We start from the raw sequence: 15,649 nt of genomic DNA, 5'->3' as shown, positions 1-15,649 counted from the left end.
CTGGTGTGGTGTTCTCTGTGGAGCCACGCCCCTTTGATTAGGTGTCATGTCATTCTTTGCCTGAGTTGGGGTGATTCTAGCAGCATCTTTACAGACTTTACCTCCATAATTGCTGGTGGGGATTCCTTAGACTTGTATTTTGTCTCTCATTTTTTGTATCCCTCCTCTTTCTGATTACATATCACCTCATAAGGTTTGGTTGCCTATTCAATTATCCATTCTAAAGATTTATCCCTGTCAAATTCATAGATTAATTGAGAGCCAATTTCTTTTTGGAGCCCATAGAAATATGCAGTTTTAAATTCTACTGAGTTAGGGTTAAAGGTCATATCAAAATATGAGAATGCCCTTTTTAAGTTTTGAAAGAACTGGGGAGGGGATTCATTTTGTTGTTCAGCCATGGGATAAGCAGCTTTCTTGGCTTGCTGTATTGACTGATAGGGCGAGAATTGGGGTCTAATTACTTTCTCAAAGTCTGCCCATAACAAGTTTTCCTTTTCATTCAGATCACGGATAATACTAGCAGAAGCCTCATCTAGAGTGAGGTAAAAATACTGGCCATATTGTTCCCTAGGAATCTGAAGGGTCTTGAATATTGCATGGACCGCCTCCAAATGATCTTCTATGCAGCAATCTCCTCCTCTTTTGAACAGTCTAATCAGAGTTTTGATAGACCTCTTGTGGGTGAGAATGTGTGTGAGTGGTTGCAGGTGATTCAGACCCTAAAATTGGATCATAACCAGGCCTGGCCATGAAGATATCTGTTGGTAAATTTCTCTGGCTAGGGCTGTGACCAAATTAATTTTTAGTGAAGCTGGTACATTGCTGTTTTTCTTGAGACTTATGATCAAAGATTTGCTGTTTCAATTCTCTGCATTGCGCATGAAGCTGCTGTGCTTTATGGCAAAAATTGGAATTGTCATCCCTGACTTTATTGATTATTCCTTGCAATTCTATAATCTGTGTCTGACAATGGTCAACTGTTTTTGCTTTGTCTTCATTCTCATCCAGAAATTTTAATATTTTTTGTTCCTTGGCACGGAATTCCCTATCCTTTTTACTATTATCTTTTCTAAGGGACTGCATTACTGAAATTGCGACTTCTTTGACCTGCCTTACATCATCTAATACTGTTTTTAAATGGATTCATTCTTCCTCACTTTCAGCAAATTATTTATCTCTCTGAGCCAGCCAGTGAGTAAACCTGTTACATTTGGCCTGCAATTGCATGTCTAATTCCCCATTTTCTTCCATTTGGGTCGACTTTTTTCGGCATCAAAATAATCTTGCAGTTTGCTAATTAACTCACAGTCTTTCCTTTGCATCTTTATGGATCTGTGCAACAGAAACCAAAGTTTTGCACACAGTCTAATGATGCAATCCTTCTCTTCCTTGCACTACGACTCTCTAGAACAGTCTAAGGAGGCACGTTTGCACAATGCTTCCTTCATCAAAAATCCCTTCAGATGCCTCTTTTTCCACTTCAGTGCTAAACCTATTTTTCCATGTCATCAGATTTTCAGATGATGAGGTTGTTTAAGCATAGGGTTTCATCTCAAGGTAATCTGATCATTCAGAAAATGCAGCCTCAATTTGAGACATGGTAACGATAGCCAATAATGCTATAACAAAAGTCAAATATGCACACTGCACGTCACTACCTCACAGTTCTAACTCGGAGAATGAGTGTACAATATTGTTATGCTTTATGATGCAAGGCCATGCCCAGCAATTACTTTACCGTTTCCCGGATAACGCACCAAGATGTAAGAGGTCTTTTTTGCTGGTATTTTTGGTTGGTGGTATTTTGGGTATTTCACCGTATAGTGGTGAGCCTAGAACATAGGGAACTGCCAAGGTGATTGTTTTTATACCATGGTCACTTACAGTAAAAAAAGACGGTACTTAGTACACTCTAAATGATGAATATATGCCCTTGTGTTATTTTACATACAATACCACTTTATGGCCTTTTGGCAGTATTTCAGAGTACATTTATCATGTAAATAGAGTATTGTCATTCACACACATAGCCCCTCTGAAAATGCAGTTCACAACAATCAGTTTAGATTGTATCTTAGCACAGATGGCAAAGTGATTTACTGCAGGCGGTAAGAAGAATTCACCATTTGTTATTCACAGTGCACTAAGTTACCACCAATGGCCACATAATAAGCACACTGAGGCTATTCAATATACTAACATTCAAACAGAATAATCAAAACACAGTGTTCTCTAAGAGTTTTTTACATATGTGACTCAAAACTAAACTGAAACCTTCAGAAATGCAACTCATCTGCAGTTACTTTCCCCGTGATATGTGCTTTGATTTTCTTAATGAAAACGTCCCTTATGGTAGCTGGCTTTTCGCATAACCAGCTATTCATCCTCTCTTTTTTTATAAGTCCTGTTAAAACTGACCTTGGCACTTGCAACTAAACTTAGCAGAACATAGGATTCTGTTACATCTGAGTTTTATCACATGAATGGAAAAAACATGAACACAGCTGTCTGTGTTTAAAATGAACAGTGCAGCACCTAGAAAAAAAGGAATTACCCCTGTTTGACAGTTTATAACAATATTCACCACCCTACACCACCTGATAAATCATTGACTACCTCACACCTCAATTAACTGAACTCACCAAGAATAGTATTTGATTGTGCATGTGTCTTGAACTGCCAACAAATCCAGTCCAGTCGCTGGACAGGACAGATTTATTTATCTGGTTCACTCCCTCTGCACTTGGAAAGAGCCCACAAAGTTCTCTGCCAGCCTTTCCACCTGTCACTGCCCCATGCTTCTCCCAGGGTCAGTCAAAGATTAAGGGCCTCATTACATGGTAGGCGGTAAACCATGGTGCTATTAGCACCAGGGTTGCCGCTGGTACCATACTGGTACCACCATGGAGGAAAGGGGAATTAACACCCTATTTCAAGGTTGGCAGGGCGGTAATTCCCCCTTTCTCCATGGCCCTTCCCCATTCCCATTTTTGCCCCATAGGGCTCAATGGGAATGGGAAGGGGCTAATTATGGTACCGCAAATTGCGTTACCATAATTAGCACCAAGGTCCTTTGGTCTACACCAGCCGTTAAGGTCGGGTCCCGCAAAGGGACCTCGCAGTAAGGCGGTAAGGTTTTACCGGCACCGGTGCCCTTACGGGTAACGGTAAACCCTTACCGCCTACCGTGTAATGAGGCCCTAAGAGTGCCTGAGACTGCAAACTCTTCTGAGACAACTGCCAGCCCAAAAGCATGAGAGAGAGATAGTCAGCCCTCCTGTGCTATACTGCTTAAACCTTCTGAACTAAGACTGCCCATAATGTAGCTCTGGCTTACATAAAATATAGAAGTGCTGGCCTCTGCTAGGGACATCTTTACATCAGAACCACATCCTTTTGTTAAACAACCAACTTCTGAGCATGTGACTAACCTGCCTGCTTATAGCAGCAGCAGTGAATGCAAAAGTTACATTTCCCTACTATGTCCTTTCCTGTTCTACAATATGAAGAATGGAACCAGTTTTCAGATCGCCTGCAAAACCATTTAGTTCTTGGGTTTCTTCTTCCTTTTTAAATCAACTCTGCACAGCACATTTAATTTATCAATTTGCCCTGAAGTTTGTACACAAACTTATGGACTGATTTGCTCTGAATATTAGTAGGGGTTAGAAGATAGAGATGAATGTTTGACAAATGTTAGTTTGATGGTTAATTGCAATTCAGTCCATGATTGTGATGTAGAGTGCAAAATTACATGTTGTGCACTATCAAATTTGAATTCATTATTAGCTGGCATGTGTTTTGCGCATCCACAATTCTGGCATATGCTAAATTCAGCCTGAGTCTCACATGTGAGTCTCACACTCTTGCTCGCTAATGGGACAAGTCATCTCTCCCTACACAGCGCAACATTCTGCCTCAGTGTTCAGAATTATGCCAAGTGCTGCCCCATTTTGCCCCTCAGTGGCATGTTTTCCCCAATGTGCTTTTTAGGTTGGAGTCCTACCCTAATTTGCCTCTCAATTCCCTACTATGTCCCAATTTGCCCATCGGTTTCTGATTGTGCCAATGAATGCCCCCCAGTTCCCAGTGTTTCCCAATAGCTCTCAGTTGTGCCCTCAGTGCCAGGTTCTGTCCCAGTTTGACCCTCCATGAAACCATTTATCCCACTTAGTCCCTCAGTGCTGAGTGCTGGCTCAATATAATTCTCACTTATCCAACGTTGTCCCATTTCATAGGTGTCTTAGGTTGTCTTAGGTGCTTAAAAACTATAGATGGGTACTTTTGGGGATCTGTCCTGCGTCTGGTAAGGTCTGTTCCGATGGAATTAATATGTCTACAGTTTGTCTAATGTCACTTGCATCAGTACTATTGAAGAATAGGAGAATATTGTACATCAAAGCTCGGAAAAAACTAAAAGTGCACTGTTGAAGGAAATGGGCAAAGTGCCATGATGAAGCATGCAAAGAGAAATGGATTGTATTCATGGGCCAGTCTTTTGGTAGAGCTATTTGAAAGAATGGACTGGTCACCAGACTGGACACAGGACTACTTCGCATTAAGAGATGAAGTTGAAAAGAAGTTGAAATACTGGGATTGGATCAATAACTACACCCATATGGATTATGTGCCACGATATCCTGAACACCGTCTGATGCAATATACATATTTTACAATTCAATCGCATTTAAAGAAAGAATTCATGTGATTTTTCTTCAGGAGACTCATCTTGTGGAAGGTGTGGAGAAACTTCTTACTAATTCAAGATACACAAAAGTGTGGCTAAATTGCTTCTCTTCTAAGTCGAGGGGTGTTGGGCTTTTGATTTGGAGGGGTTTGAGTGTAAGTGTGGAAGGGGTGACAATGGATGACATGGGTCGTGTGATTCTGGTTGATTTGAAATATGAAGATAGGGTTGTTACCATATGTTCTGTATATGGCCCATGTGTCTATGATGTTTTTATTTTATTCTCTAACTAGGCTGTTGAGTGGTATGAAAGGGGAGCTTATTGTCTTAAGAGGGGATTTTAATTGTGTCCTGGACTACAAATTGGATCGGTCTTCAAAATGTAAATTTACTGGCCAGAAGTCTAGTAAGGAATTTCAAGATTTTATTGAGACGTTTGACCTGATTGATTCATGGAGGACTTTGTACCAAGGGGAAAGGGGCTTTTCATTTTATTCCCCAGTGCATGATTCATTTTCCAGGCTTGATTATGTGTTAATCTCTGACACTTTAGTTGAAACTGTGGTGGAGGCACAGATCTGTGAACGGTTCCTCTCTGACCACTCATTAGTTAAAGTCAAACTGCATTTTGAGGTCTTAAGACGAGATTCTGGTGATTGGAGATTAAAATCCTTTAATTTTGAAGGAGAAAGATGCTAGATCTATTGTGAATTTCTTTATTGAAAATACTGGTTCCGCTGATAGTCTTATAGTATGGGGCTCTTTTATGGCCTTGATAAGAGGTGAGCTGATGAACTAGACTGCTAGGGTTAGGCAGAAAGGAGAAAATAAGTTGAAAGATCTGGATTTGGAATTAGGTATACTTCAGTCTAAGTTTGCCCGTACCAAGGCTAGGGAAGACCGTATTAACATGGATAAGGTGAGAGAATTGTTGAAAAGTGAAGTGAAGGCTCAGGCTGATTGTGGTATTTTCTATTCGAAACAGTGCTTTTGGGAGAGTGGAGATTGTAGTGGTAGGTGGTTAGCGAAAAGATTAAAAGGTTTTACTGAATGCTCTTTTATCTGCAAGCTAGATGATGGTTCAGGTAATGTGATGTTTAAGAGGGAAGATATTGTTGAGTGTTTTCGTTCCTTTTATTCTAATCTGTATCCTGAGGGATATAGTCCGTCAGTGGATGATCTTGAGGAGTTTCTTGATAAAATTGATGTTCCGTCTCTGTCTACTGATCCTAGAAACTTTATTGATTCTCCAGTAATGGTTGAAATACTGGGATTGGATCAATAACTACACCCATATGGATTATGTGCCACGATATCCTGAACACCGTCTGATGCAATATACATATTTTACAATTCAATCGCATTTAAAGAAAGAATTCATGTGATTTTTCTTCAGGAGACTCATCTTGTGGAAGGTGTGGAGAAACCTCTTACTAATTCAAGATACACAAAAGTGTGGCTAAATTGCTTCTCTTCTAAGTCGAGGGGTGTTGGGCTTTTGATTTGGAGGGGTTTGAGTGTAAGTGTGGAAGGGGTGGCAATGGATGACGTGGGTCATGTGATTCTGGTTGATTTGAAATATGAAGATAGGGTTGTTACCATATGTTCTGTATATGGCCCATGTGTTTATGATGGGTTTTTTTTATTCTCTAACTAGGCTGTTGAGTGGTATGAAAGGGGAGTTTATTGTCTTAGGAGGGGATTTTAATTGTGTCCTGGACTACAAAGTGGATCAGTCTTCAAAACGTAAATTTACTGGCCAGAAGTCTAGTAAGGAATTTCAAGATTTTATTGAGACGTTTGACCTGATTGATTCATGGAGGACTTTGCACCAAGGGGAAAGGGGCTTTTCATTTTATTTCCAAGTGCATGATTCATTTTCCAGGCTTGATTATGTGTTCATTTCTGACACTTTAGTTGAAACTGTGGTGGAGGCACAGATCTGTGAACGGTTCCTCTCTGACCATTCATTAGTTAAAGTCAAACTGCATTTTGGGGTCTTAAGATGAGATTCTGGTAGATGGAGATTAAAACCTTTAATTTTGAAGGAGAAAGATGCTAGATCTATTGTGAATTTCTTTATTGAAAATACTGGTTCCACTGATAGTCTTATAGTATGGGGCTCTTTTATGACCTTGATAACAGGTGAGCTGATGAACTGGACTGCTAGGGTTAGGCGGAAAGGAGAAAATAAGTTGAAAGATCTGGAGTTGGAATTAGGTATACTTCAGTCTATGTTTGCCCGTACCAAGGCTAGGGGAGACCGTATTAACATGGATAAGGTGAGAGAATTGTTGAAAAGTGAAGTGAAGGCTCAGGCTGATTGTGGTATTTTCTATTCGAAACAGTGCTTTTGGGAGAGTGGAGATTGTAGTGGTAGGTGGTTAGCGAAAAGATTAAAAGGTTTTACTTAATGCTCTTTTATCTGCAAGCTAGATGATGGTTCAGGTAATGTGATGTTTAAGAGGGAAGATATTGTTGAGTGTTTTCGTTCCTTTTATTCTAATCTATATCCTGAGGGATATAGTCCGTCAGTGGATGATCTTGAGGAGTGTTTTGATAAAATTGAAGTTCCCTCTCTGTCTACTGATCCTAGAAACGTTATTGATTCTCCAGTAATGGTTGATGAGGTACTACGGGCTATCCATGATTTACTAATTGGAAAGTCTCCGGGGCCGGATGCCTGTCGACTGAATTTTATCAATCTTTTAGTGAGCTGCTTGCTCCTGAGCTATGTGGTATTTACAATAGATTTTTGATGGAAGGTACACTATGTCCTTCAATGAGGGAAGCTATTATTTCTGTAGTCCCAAAGGTTGGGAAAGATGCATCAAAGTGTGGTAATTATCGTCTTATTTCACTTTTGAATGTGGATATGAAGATTTTTCCAAGATCCTGATTTACAGACATGATAAACATGTAGGTGCCCTGATAGATAGTACTCAGGTAGGTTTTATAAAGCAGCGCTTTGGGTATGATAACATTAGGACGCTGTTAGATATTTTAGGTCTTTCTAGTGCAGAAGCTGAACATTTACTTTTTACTCTGAAAAGGCTTTGATAGTGTAAATTGGACCTTCTTGAACTTTACAATGATGAAAATGGGTTTTGGTCCATTGTTCATTAATGCTGTTGGGGCATTGCAATTAGATATTAGTGTTAGGGTTTGGGTAAATGGGTTACTGTCAGCTCCCTTCCAATTATTCAAAGGTACTCGTCAAGGCTGTCCTTTATCGCCTTACCTTTTTAAATTAGCTTTCGAACCGTTCTTGCTTTATATTCGACAATCGCAGTGCCTTTCGGGATTTAGGATGGGAGACATTGAGGTTAAGGTATTGGCTTATGCTGATGATGTTACGATAATCCTTGGTAATTCTGAAAAGGGTGGTAGCATACTTCATGATATGGTTGAGGAGGTGGGTAAGCTCTCAGGATACAGAATCAACTGGGAAAAAACTGTAGTATTCCCGGTCCGTGACACACCTGTACGTGATCAATTGTTAAGCTGGAATTGTAAATGGGAAAATAGTTCTGTGAAGTATCTGGGTGTGTACCTTACTAGAGATATGAGGAAGATGGTTGGGTAAAATGTTGATAAAGTCATTGAAAATCTTCGTAAGGATATTCGTAAGTGGGAAAGACTACCATTGTCGGTTTGGGCTAAAGTCAATGCCATTAAGAGGGTACTCTTACCTAAGGTTTTATACGTTATTCAGTCTCTTCCATTAAGATTTTCTAAGAAAACTCTTGGTCAGATGAATAAGGTGTTTCAAGAATCTTTATGGGGTGCTAAGAAAAGGCCTAGGATACTGAGATATCTAATGATTTGAGGGACTTCAGAAGGTGGCTTTGGTTATCCTGTTCTTCAGAATTATTTCAATGGCTTTCTATTAAAGAACTCGTCTGTTTACTACTCTATAAATAGACCTGTGGTAAATATGTTGAGTCCTTTCCATGTGAAAAGTTTATACTCATTTGGTAGGTTGCCTCGGCACGTGGCTAAATTACAATCTGTGATGGTTACTAAAGATGCTATCGTCTCTTTGATTTCTGGTGGTGGACAAGGATTATATTTATATGAGGAAGCTTCCATCTGGCAGAATCCAGGTTTGCAGATTAATAATAGGATGTTGAATTGGAGAAGTTGGATTAATAGGGGCATATTATTGTTAGGAGACATCTGGTATGATGGGGATATGAAGTATTTTGAGGATTTGAGGGTTGTATTTGGTCTACATGCGAAGGAATTGTGAATGTATAATTTATTGGCTGCTTTAATGTTGGAGAGGAGTCAGATGATTGACCTGCCTCTGGTGCAGAGACCTGAGAGGTGCAATCTTCTCTCTACTGCTCCTCATAGGGTGTCTAGTTTTTTTAAACTCTTTCCGTCTGATGATCGTTCCTTAGTACTATGGGATAAATTGAGACGTATGTGGTCTGAAGAACTTGGAGAGGTTATACCTTTGGAGGATTGGGAAAGTATGTGGAAGGTTCCAATTAGGGCAAAGGCTGATTTGAATTTGTGCTTTATTAACCAGAGGACTTTAGGGCGTCTTTTTTGGATTCCGGATAGGATGTTTAAATTGGGACTTGGTGATACTGATAGGTGCTGAGGTTGTTTGAAAGAGAAGGGAACTTTGCTACACATGTTATGGGATTGTGGATAGGGTTGATATGGTGAGTGAGATCACTTTTCCTAGAAATCCATGGGCAGTGATTTTGAAATCTTCAAGTTGTGTGAGACATCTTGAATTTCTGATGTTGTGTTGGATTGATAAAGTCTTCTTAGTTGCTGACAGACTAATATTGCGAGTCTGGAAGACTAAGAAAAAGCCATGTGTGGAAGATTGGTTAGTTCAACTGCAAATTCTTTCTCGTTTTAAGAAAGTGAAATTGAGTAGACCACACAAAGAGGATATTTACAATGAACAATGGAGTAAATTGAATGAGTTTTATGCCTGATGCTCTGTCAGAATTCTTTTTTCTTCATCTTTTGTTTATTTTCTTTGGGCGGTGGGTGGTGGGAGGGGAGGGTTGATGTTTGTGATGTCTTTGATGTTGTATTCCTGTTGTTTAATGTGAAAGCAGTGTTTAGGATAATTGATTAGTGGTACATTGTCAATTCAGGATTATAGTGTTTTTTTAGCACTGTATTTGATTTGCTGTAGTTATTACATTTTATATTCTGTTATGCTCTAACTGTTTGACTTATGATTGCCTGTTTTGAATTGTAATTCATTTTGAAAACCCTAAATAAAGAGTTTAAAAAAAAGAAATGCCCTGCAGTGTGTGTTTGTAGATTGTACTTGTTACTGATGATCAAACATGTGCCCAACCTTACTACATTGAGACCTATTAAGTGTATTACTCGAGCACTGCAGACTTGTAGAATATGTAAAGATCTATTGTAATGAGAAAGTGAACAGCATATACTCACAGTCTGTGGAAACTTGTGGGAAGTTTATGTACAACTGCTGAGACAATTTGTGTACAATCCCATAACTATCCGAGATGACTCGATTTGGAAGTGCTGTATTAACTCAGGTAATGTCAGCCTAATGATTGCCCTATACATCGTATGGAAGGTTGCATCAGAAAGTTTAGAGAAATTGTATGGACAATGAAATCAAAACAGGTGACACATGTAAATAGATTTTTTAGAATTGTGAAATTTATATTATTTTAATGAATATGTGATAATGAGTTGTTTTAATGTTATTGTTGTAATACAATTAATTTTCTTTGATGTGAACTAGTTCTTTGAACTGGTACTGGACTGTTTGACCTCCTTCCTCTCAGATCGACCTTCCCAGGTTCAACTGGGCCCTTTTCTCACCACCATCTCACTCTCCTCCTGCAGTGTCCCTCATGGCTCTATCATCTTGCCTTGCCTTTTCAACATCTACCTAGCCCATTCAGCCCATTTGATCTCCAGCTTCTCTCCTAACTTCCAGTGTTATATGAATGCACGCATCTCTCCTTAAAGCTTCCCACCCCTGCCCCTTCCTCTTCCTCTCACATTCCTGACTGCCTGTCTGCTATTAAGGCATGGTGCACTGCTAAGGATCTCTGCCTTAATGCCAGCAAGACATATATCCTTCTCATTGGGACCCCTGCTCCCTCTTTCCCTCCTACTCTCTGTCTGCCTTCCATGGGACCCCTCCCCTCACCCTCTGGTGAGGCAAAAAAACTTAGAGTCACCTTCAACTCCTCCCCCTCCTTCTCTCCTCACATCACAGACCTCACCAAGAAGGACCACTTTCAGCTGCTCCTCCTCAGAGGCATTTTCCCTTTCCTCACTGTAAAAGCAAAAAGAGAATATCGAGGCTGAGTACCACAAAAGGAAATACACCAAAGACGGGCTTACAAAGATACACAGATCTTTATTCTACAACTGAACAGTTTTCAAAGGAACAAAGTATAAGATAGCTATCTGGCCCTCAGTACATCACAGCGAATACCAGCCCTTTCGGTGTGAGAAGTGAGTGGGGCTGTACATCAGAACACACACTCTTTTTATACAATTCTCTAACATGATGTCCAGCCCATCTACAGGTTAATCATTCCTCGGGCTAGGGGTTCGTGCCGCGTTCACTTCTAATTTATTCACCTATATGCATATAGATTATTCCAAGTTTATACACAAATAAGTCACAATGGCAACAGTGTACCTTTGGATTTAACATTAAGCCTTTGTACATGTTTCATCTACAAGTGTTCACATTCAGTATTTAAACAACATTGTGCTTAATATATGCTCGCGGATCAGTTTCGTTGGCACAGGTAATCCTTGATCTACAGGTCAACGAAGGACAAGGTCTCCTTACATGACCCTAACATTTGGCCTGCAGGCAGTTTGGACATTAACTTACATGTGGAGGTCAAGACGTCCAGGTTACAAGCAGAAGAACACTGTCCACCGTTTTAGAACACAGGGTGACTTTGGAGTGAGAATCAAAATGGCGGATGAATCTAAAATGCGGGCTAAATTGATCTAAGATCGTAACTTTGCAACGCGGATTTCTTCGTAGAGCGACTAGGTTTAGGCCAATATATACAATAAAGGAGGCACAATATAATATCCCGTTTAACATCACTTTCACCCAGAAACTCATTGTCTCCAGAGCTCTGGTCCTCTCATGGCTGTGCTACTGAAACGGCCTCTTCCTCAATCTTCCTAATTCCTCCCTTCGCCCGCTTCAACTACTCCAGAACAGGAGTGCAAGACTTATACTTGGCCTCAAGCCCAGGGACCACATCTCTCCAGCCGTAAATTCTCTCCAATGGGTTCTGGTTTCTACGAGGATCAAGTTCAAGACCCTGTGCATCATCCAAAAGGCTTTCTGGGGCCTGGGATTGCGCTACATCCAACTCTCTCTCTGTAAATACCTCCCTGCTAAAACCCTTCGGGCATCTAACTCTAACTCTCTACAGAACAGACTCTTTTCCAAGCAGAAGGTGGGGGGTACATCTCTCTTCTCTGGAATCGCCTCCCTGGCCCTCTCAGACCTGAGCCGGATCTCCTTAAATTCCCAGAAGCTTCTCATAACCTTCCTTTTGTCTTCCTCCATCCCTGAACCCCTCCCCTGATTCCAGTCTACCCCTGCACTTGGTCTCCCCAGAACCACTCCAACCAGCACTTGCTCTTCTGGGCCCCTCCCCTGCACTAGCCTGGCTGGGCCAGGACCATTGTAGCCCTTCTAGCCACTTAGCTCATCAACCTTCCTTCCCCTGCATTCTCTGCTTTCCCCTGGCTCTTTCCACCTGGCCTCCCCTGGCACTCGCTTTTCGCACAGGCATATATGCCCTAACCACACTTCCCCCCTCCCCTCTCCCCTCTCCCCTGCACTTCTCTTACTGCACTTGCACGTTCCAAATGTCACAAGGCCTAGTAGGTTTGTTGGCCTTGTTTTGTCCTCCCTGTTCCCCCACGCTCTTGGTTTGTTGCGCCTCGAAACACATTGGGGTCGATTCATGGAGCAAACGTGCGCCGAAAATCCCAGCGCAAGCAGGCGCAAGGTGGCGCAAGCGTGAGAAACCCAGTGCACGCACACGCGTGCGATTCAAGGAAGACACTGCGCGTGTTTCCCGCTGTCCGTGCGCCAAATCCTGCCATGGCGCACGCGGGCACGGCGTGTGCTACGCGCACAGCAAAAGCGCACATAGCGCGGCGCACACAACCAAAGTGGGCGGAACAGTGGGCATAACACGCGGAATGGGGAATAACGCGTGAAAAAGAAGGCATAACTGGGGAAGTACTGCAGGGAACTACACGGAACGCCCACACGCACGCGAACAACCCGTTTTCATGGATTTGAATACGGGAAACCCGCGCACGGCAAAAGACCCACACAGGCGTCAACGCATCCGCCACACGAAGGTAGGCGGAAGCGTCCCCGCGCACAGTATAGAAGTGCGCGCAAACAACAAACACGTATATACAGCTACGATGAATGCCCCATTTGTCGCAGCACTGATCGTGGGACACCGCAGGAGGAGGAGAATAGCCAGGGCACGCATTTTCGCACCACGGACAAGCCTTTTTGGGATGCCTGACGACCAGGTCTACAGCAGGTATAGGTTTCCACCCCATATCATCCTAGACCTGGTCAGGGAGTGGGAAGATGACCTTACATCCGCCACCCTTTGCTCCCAAGCATTGAGCCCCTTGGAGAAGGTGCTCAATGTCCTGCATTTCTTGGCCACTGGGTCATTCCAGCGGACTACTGCCATAGTGGGGGGGTCTCACAGGCCACGCAGTCACGCTGCCTACACTAGGTACTGGAAATCATGACAGCGCGCCCCTCAGTCCGCAGGCACATATACATGCCCAGAACACCCGCAGAAAGGCAGGCCGTTGTCCTGGATTTTTACAGGGTGGCACACTTCCCCAATGTGCTTGGTGCCATAGATTGCACCCATGTGGCCCTACGTCCACCTAGGGCAACTGAGCACATCTACCGAAACCACAAGCACTGGCATTCCATCAATGTACAGGTGGTATGCGATGCAAAGGGAATCATCACCTCTGTCTATGCAAACTACCCTGGCTCCACCCATGACAGTTTCATATACAGAATGTCCGCCCTGAGCCGGGCCCTGGAAGCTGGGCAGCATGGCGACACATGGCTCCTAGGTGAGTACAAAGGCCCTTGCACATGCATGCATGTCACACACACACACACAAATACACAAACCCCAATAATCACAACCATTTACACCTCCCCGGGGGACAGTGCCTACCCTCTGAGCAACCACATGATGACGCCAATCCGGAACCCCACCACACCACCCCAGGTAAAATACAACGCCGCCCATATTGCAACCAGGGCCATAGTGGAGCGCACATTCGGAGTGCTCAAGTCACGTTTCCACTCCCTTGACCGCTCTGGCGGGAAGCTACTCTATGCACCCCCAGTAGTGTGCAGGATCATTGTGGCAGCATGTGTCCTGCACAATGTTGCAACACGACAGGGCGTGCCGGTGGACATGGTGGTGCCCCCACATCCCCAACCACAGGCACAGGCGCTGCCCATGGGAGGGGACAGGGTACGTGGCGAGGAAGCCCGGACCCAGCTTGTGGCCACATTTTTCACCTAAACTCCCACCCCTGCGGAGTGCACACAGGCCTGGCACATACCAGGTGACAATCGATGATGACAAAGAGACAGTCAACTGTCACAACCCTACCACCCTGAGATAGTTGCCATGGAAGTGCCACATTGTCTGCATCCCTAGCTACTTAAACACAAGCTATCCTGTGTGACCAAAAGGCACACACATGACATGATATGGCATTTGTAACGTGCCTATACACAAGTATTTCAAGGTGCGACGAGGCAGGGAGGGGGGAACAAGGGAAGACAGACAACAATACTACTAGGCCAGGTGTTATTTAGATTGTGCAAGTGCAGGGGTAGGGGGAAGAGAAAAGTGCAAGGGGAAGGGGTGTGCAGTACAGGGTAAGTAGACTAAAAAACAAATAAATAGGCCAGCTGGTGGCAACTGCAAAGGTAAGTGCAGACAAGTGCTGGGAAGGGGAGGCTGAAGGGATAGAGAGACAGTCCCGCAGTGCAGGGGTTGCCAGGGAGGCAGTGCAAGTGGAGAGTGGCCCAGTTGCAGATCCAGTGCAGTTCCAGTGAAGAATTTTGCAAGGAAGAGGGAGAGAGAAAGCAGAAGCAAAGAGGAAGGTCTTGAGGTGCTTCCGGAACCGGAGATGGTTCTCCTCAAGTTCCAGTGAGGCAGGAAGGCTGTTCCAGAGGGAGGCCCCTGCCGCGGAGAGAGATACCCCCAGCTAGTTGCTTTGAGAAGCAGATGACCCTGACATGCAAGGTGTGAATCACACACACCTGCAAAACAGGCCATGACCATCACTGTTATGTCACTCAAACCCTCCCAAACCACAACATGACATGGCAAGCAATACCCATACACCAACACAGTACCAATAAGGTACACATTTCCATGTCAAAAATGTACAGTGGCATCAAACAATGATGCCTGACATGGAATCAGATGAAATGACTGACCAACAACCTCCCACCCAAAATAAGTCATTCCCAAATGCATTACAAAAGTTGTAGACATAACATAACAATGAATGCCTGTCTACATGCACATTGTGCATTGCAGAATCAACACTGCAGCTTCTGTGTGCTGTGTCCAACTCCTGCAACACACTGCTCAGCGCACATCACAGTGAACAGCCGTTGTGTGTGATGCACACCCTGAGCATCACATCTAAGCGACACACCACATCAAAAAGCAAATTAGGCATGTACAGGATCCATAATTGGTCACAGAACATGTGCTGCAGGGACACAGTGGGCACCAGAAGGCAAACAGAGTGTACACGTGGATATGCAAGGGTGGTTGTACATGTAGTGCATCATAGTGCAAGTGTGTGGGTCAGTAAGGACATGCACTCAACATATGCACGTGCAATCAAGTGACCATCAGT

Source organism: Ambystoma mexicanum, chromosome 11 (assembly GCF_040938575.1).
Source record: "Ambystoma mexicanum isolate Mex_15411 chromosome 11, UKY_AmexF1_1, whole genome shotgun sequence".
Taxonomy (NCBI): Eukaryota; Metazoa; Chordata; class Amphibia; order Caudata; family Ambystomatidae; genus Ambystoma; species Ambystoma mexicanum.
This window is presented reverse-complemented; position numbering follows the sequence as displayed.